This window comes from Populus nigra, chromosome 8 (assembly GCF_951802175.1).
Source record: "Populus nigra chromosome 8, ddPopNigr1.1, whole genome shotgun sequence".
NCBI lineage: Eukaryota > Viridiplantae > Streptophyta > Magnoliopsida > Malpighiales > Salicaceae > Populus > Populus nigra.
Genome location: NC_084859.1, coordinates 12,405,008 through 12,411,276, shown reverse-complemented (window position 1 = coordinate 12,411,276; position 6,269 = coordinate 12,405,008).

Here is a 6,269-nt window from a genome sequence, read left to right as displayed (position 1 = left end):
AATGGTTAACAAACCATGATTGATTAGTCTTTAGTGTATGATTAATCTAACATCGATCGAGCTTGAGTCAGATAACATGCTGTCTTAATCAATATTGTTATGTATTACCTCAGAGCATGAGGCATGCCCAAGAGAGACGTTGATCAATGGACCCTCCAATTATAGCCGAGGGAAAAAAATGAAAGGCTGAAAATAAAATGAATAGAATTGGAAGCCATATGCATGCGCAATTAAGGCTATTAAATCCCTAGGGTTGCACCCTAAACCTATGCCATGGATTTATTTTGCTAGACAACTCAATGTCCTTGGAATTGCGTTGATCGATGATATATAGAATGGTTCTGAAGTCTTGTCCATAGATATGGGCCTGTCCTGAGTATATATCTAAAGATCGAAAGAGAATTACGCAAAGAAAAACTGAAGAAGTCTTTGTTTCTTGCGTCGTTCAATAAAATAATTATAAGGTACTTTTCCCACTCTTCTCCTACGAAAAATTCTAGAGAATTTCCCAAGTGAAAAGGCTTGGTGCGACGGGAGAACTTGTTCCACATTGATGGAAAGCAAGGAAAGTTTTCAAATTTGCACAATTCGCTTTATTAGTTAGGTGTTGATTTCTTTTTCTTTTTCTTTCTTGTAAAACATATTTACAGGGCTTCGATCCAAGAGATGAGAAGGGTCTGTTCCATGATTGATTTTTTGCATGTGGAATATATATATATATATATATATATATAGGGGGGCATGGGGCTATATAGGATTAAAAGAAGTTAGCTATACAACTGTCAGTAAAGCACTCGTTATGGTCATTTCAAACTTAATCGAGATTAGCTGGCTACTTTCTTAATCAGGTTTTTAAATTAAAAGTATAATTAGTGGAAGACGTGAATATATAATATATTCCCAAATACTTAGACCTTTTAAATTTAGCTTTTTTCCTTGCATGAACAAACAAATATGCTCAGAAAACTTGACCCATCTAGAAAGAGATTTTCTCCAATCAAACCCACATATCAAGACTTAAAGTGGTAAATGCCTCTTTTCCTCTATTGAGTCCCGAGCATAGGTATAGGTTCCTATTTACACAAGAGCTATATGATGAGTGGAAACATTTTGAATCTTTTGCAGCGACTTAGAGCAAAGGGAAGCTTTGATTAATGCCCTACAAATCTAGAGAGATTAGTGACTGAAAGAAAATTTGTAGATTTTGACAAGAACCCATTAACTAAAATTTTCTTTGTTCCTTTCTCATTCTTCATTTTCTCTCTGGTTTCGCTTTCAACAATTCCACAGTTTTATTCTCTTCAATAAAGGTAAGAATGATTGTAGGGAAGAGGATGGTCCCACACAACCCAATCAAACAGAAATATGGTGGAAATCAAGGTAAGGATGCGTGTAGGTTCCCACCAAACAGGAAATATGACCCCGCATGATTGCAAACTATCCTTTCCTTTTCTTTTCTTTTCATATGACATCCATATCCCGTTTTCGGAACGAGGAGAAGAAATAAACTTTGTACTTAACACAACGCCATTATAATTTCTTAAGCAACTAGCTAGTTGCGACTCTCAATTTAATTTTTAGGTGTAATTATGCTTCTGTTGATATCATGCATGCATGTAAATAATAACACTATCTAATGCGTTTTTTATCTTAATTTCAATAATTTCTTTCTTTAACAAAAGAAAATTTCAAACTAAAAATTGCTTAAGAATATAAATATTCAATAATTCATTATTAACTTTATCATAACCCAATTTTAAATTTTTTAAAAATTTTAAAAAATTAAGAATTCAATCAAGGCAACACAAATTGAAAGTTTAGGGGTCTAATAAGAATAAAAGTATAAAGTTGGAAGTCAATTCGGCCAAAAAAATAAAAAATTGATAAGTTTAGGGACTTAATTAAACTTTAAATTAATTTAATTAATGCACTAAAGGGTTAAATTGAAGAAAAAAATAACCCCTAATTGATATAAATTGAAAGAATTGATAAATTTAGACTAGTGAGTAATGATATTTTCTTTATCATAGTAAAAGCATTCAAAACATAAAAAATTGGAAGAATACATACAATTTTTAGTCTATAAAGTATGAATTTTTTGTTGTGTCAATGATAAATTCTTTGTCCTTAATGCTTTATTACTCCTCATTTATACAACTAGAATGTTTGCATTATGCTTCGCAAGATTCTAACAATACCATCTTGGTTTAGATGCATTTCTAAACAATATCTTTGAACCAAAAATTATGTGACTTAAATATCTTTCAACAAGATAAACATAAACTCCAGTTTTGAAAGAAAAACCAAAGTATATATATAAAAAAAAAAAAAAACCTAAAATATAAGGTTAGAAAGAGTATATAAAAGTCTAAAAAACATTATCTCAAACTCTTTCTTCACCACCTTTTTAGTAAATTTTGAAAGCTAAAAAGTTAAAGAGTTAATTCTCATTTGATTAACCACCATAGATCAAGAATTAAATATGAATATAATAGCTATAAATTTTATTTTTTTAGCTAAAAAAACTATTTAAATTTGCATAAAATACTTTTAGAAGAAATTGTTAACATTCATGAGCTCACTTGGAGAAACAATGGGCTGGAAAAAATAATTATTCATAGACCAGTCCAAGTCCAAATTTTAGTTGGTAAGAAATAATTTTTTATGATCCAAAATATTATTTTATAATAAACTTAGATCCAAGCCCAAGCCCAGACTCGAAGCCCGAGCATGAGTCAAGCTGGGTCAACGTGTAAGTGTGTGTGGGTTGAAACCCAAAATCCATTTTGTTTAGGACCTCTCCTTTCTAAAAGCTTGGGTGTTTTTCAGTTCTAATTTTAACTTTTCAACTTCCTACTTTATAAACACTAAATTTTTTTTGTTTCTTTCCTATATGAGATAGAAGTTTTTAAAGAGTTTTACGTTTCACCAAAACATGTCAACCAATGGTTTATTGAGATCAATTTCTCATTCACCTATAATTTATTTAAATCATGTTAATATTTTATGTTAAAAAGCATATGTCGAAGATTAAATTGCAATAAATTTTTAACCCAAAATGTAAATGGACTCCACTTTTAATTTAGCTTTAAATTTGCTCATTAACTATGTTATTTAAACAAATTTTTAATAATCTCTCCCATGAATAGAAATTATCATACTAGTTTTAAAATGACTCGAAGATTTATTGAAAGGTATTGATTTGGTAGATTAGTAAATCAAGAAATGTAGCTTTTAGCTTTAAACCTTTCATAGTGAAATAATGTTGGATTTACTCAGTTAAATCGTAAATATAATGACTTGAATTATTTAGTTTTCTGTGTAAACCAAAACAATTTTACTCACATAGCTCCCTACCTAGATATTTTTTTTTAATTCTCACAATTGTGTTTATTTTAGCCATGAACAACTCTTGAATTCATGAGTGTTTTAAAGAATTTAGTCTTCATTAAAGTTATCAAGGAAATGACCACATTTCTCACTCATATAAGTTATCTTTTATTAAAAATATTATTTTATATTTCAATTGATATACCAAGATATAAAAATCATTAAAAGCACAACTCACATTTTATCACGCTGCAACTAACTCTTATTTCATCACAGAAATAAAAAAAAATAATTTCCTCTAATGATACTAAGAATGCTTTATAACTTAGTTTTTTATTTAAGTCTTGTGATTAGAGATGAACTAAGTATGGTTATTATTATTATATTTTTTTTATTTTTAAAGACTTTAAGTTTATTTTCCTTCAATTATGTATAAGCTTTTTTTAAAAAAAAATATCCACCATATTTTCATGACTCTAGTAAGAGTCAATGGCCATATACAGTACAGAAATTAAATGTAGAGCTATGAGTAAAGGTGTATGTGAGTTGTTACGGTAAAAGTGTGTAATGGAGGAACTAGATTATCCATCTCATGGTGCTATGAGATTATATTGTGACAATTAATCACTAATTAAGATTGTTAAAAACTCATATATACAACATGATCCAACCAAGCCAGTAGAAATTGATTATAATTTAATTTATGAAAAAATGAAAAAAAAAAAAAACTATTGAAGTTTTGTAAGTCAAGACTTCAAGGCAACTTGCAGATTTCTTGATAAAAGCAACCTTCAACAAAAATCGTTTACAGCTCGCTTGACAAGTTATTGAAGATATGTACAATGAGAGTCTTGGAATAAGCGGTAAAAGGACAGTGTTAGTCATCAATTATGCATATATATATATATATATATATATATATATATATATTGTAGGTATGAGTCTTGTCAAGTGCTTCAAAACATCGGGACCTCATCCCAAACAACAAAAGCAGCATCTTCAACCAACTTTGCTAATCGAGTGCCCTTTTTAATATGACATGTGGGAGCATTCATCAACAGCCAGCGGGAATTCAAAGCGAGAATGAGTTGTTCTACCACTCGGAAGAAAAAGAGACGCAATGCCGGAGGACTCAACAAGAAGCACGATTAGACCTTCAGGTCTTTTTCTAGATAAATTTAACACAAATTCTGCATGCGTCAAAAATTTTTCAGTTCAAATGATATTTATTCGGAGTAGATTCCTTTCTATACGATCCAACATTTATACTCTTGATAATCTATTCGACACTACAGTGTAATTTCTATGACATGCATGATCAGTTGGACTAATTTTAGTTGACTCTTTATCGACTAATATTGGCAGAAAACAGCAAAACAGACTGATAATGAGGAGGACTGCAGAGCCCTATCAAAACCAAAAGTGCGAAGAGAGGAGGACAGATTATCCTCCCGCCTTGCTTTTTTTGCGGGGCGGATTAGAAATGAGTGCGCTGGTTGACAATTCACAAAGATCAAGGTGAACAGGTGTTCGCATATCATCTCAGCCTAATTTGATTTTGGACTCATGATTCGACGTCAGGCAGCCACTCTATTAAATCTTTCGGTGCTAAAATCGCTCAAGAGAGAATGAATAGACAACTCTCCCTAGCACCTCCCAAACCACTGAGAAAGGATTGGAGCATCTCTATGGATGCATCTAGAACTGATCTTGGACACGATATATAGCAGTGGAACAACATCAGTGACACTTGAAGTACGGAGAAAAAATAAACCAACAAACACAGAGAACAACCCTCTTCCAATCACAATGAAAGCGTGAAAATAGAGACAGGATCAAGATAGAGCAAAGAAAGTTTAAAGAACGAAAAGCAGCGTGTGAACTGTGGACAACCAAACCCAACCATATGTCTAAACTCTTAACGTTTGAATAAAGAAAATCCCACAATTCCAGGAGAAACTGCCGCCCATATCCAAGAAACGACACCGCAGGGTTCAATTTTCATAATGGAACGGCGCCGCGTCGAACCTGTATCCTTCAATGCAACGTCGCCGTTCTGTGTAAAAAGAATGGACACCCTCAGGGCTGCCCACCCTTAACGACAGCGCAATAGTGGAGCGGCAAAAAAGAACGCAAGTTTTTTTGCAAGCACAGCGCCATTCCAATGTAAAACGACGTCGCGTGAAAAGATTGGGACCTTCGGGACTGACAGAGACAAAACGCAGCGCATAAGGGAGGCAAAAAGAAAAGAGCTTCCTTTTATAAAACTACGTCATTCTACCTAAAATGATGTCATTTAAATGACATTATTCAAATATGAAAATCCATTTTTTAGAAGAAAAAAAATGGTATTAATAATAGTAATTAGTAATATTCTATTAATTACTTATGGTTAAAACACATGTCAACAACATAAAATTATATATATATCAAAATCACCTGAATCTAACCTTAAAAAGGGTAAAGAGAAGAAATTAAATTTGGAGGACAAGCTAGGAACTGCAACATCTACATGGGATAGATGGAGGTGAGTTATGATGTCTTTATATATAGCTAGGGTTTCCTGATGAAAAGAGAAAATAATTTTATTTTATTTTTGATGTTATTGTCATGGTACCATGGAGTTACTAATATGATGTTGCTAATTACATTCTAAACACCATAAATTTTATCATCTTTTTGTGGAGAAAAAATAGTATTATTTTAGTTCAAATTACCTTCTCTCAATATTCATGTAATTTTGTTTTTACAACACCATGTCTTTTTTTAATATTATTAGAATCATGATTTATGTAATAAAAAATAATAGTATTTAAAAAATATTCATAAAAACTCTAATGTTTTGAATTAAAGAGGAAAACATGTATCTTTATAATTAAAAATTCAATTTTTTTATTCATGTATTTCTTTTTTTGTTGTGAAAAAAATATGTTTTTTTA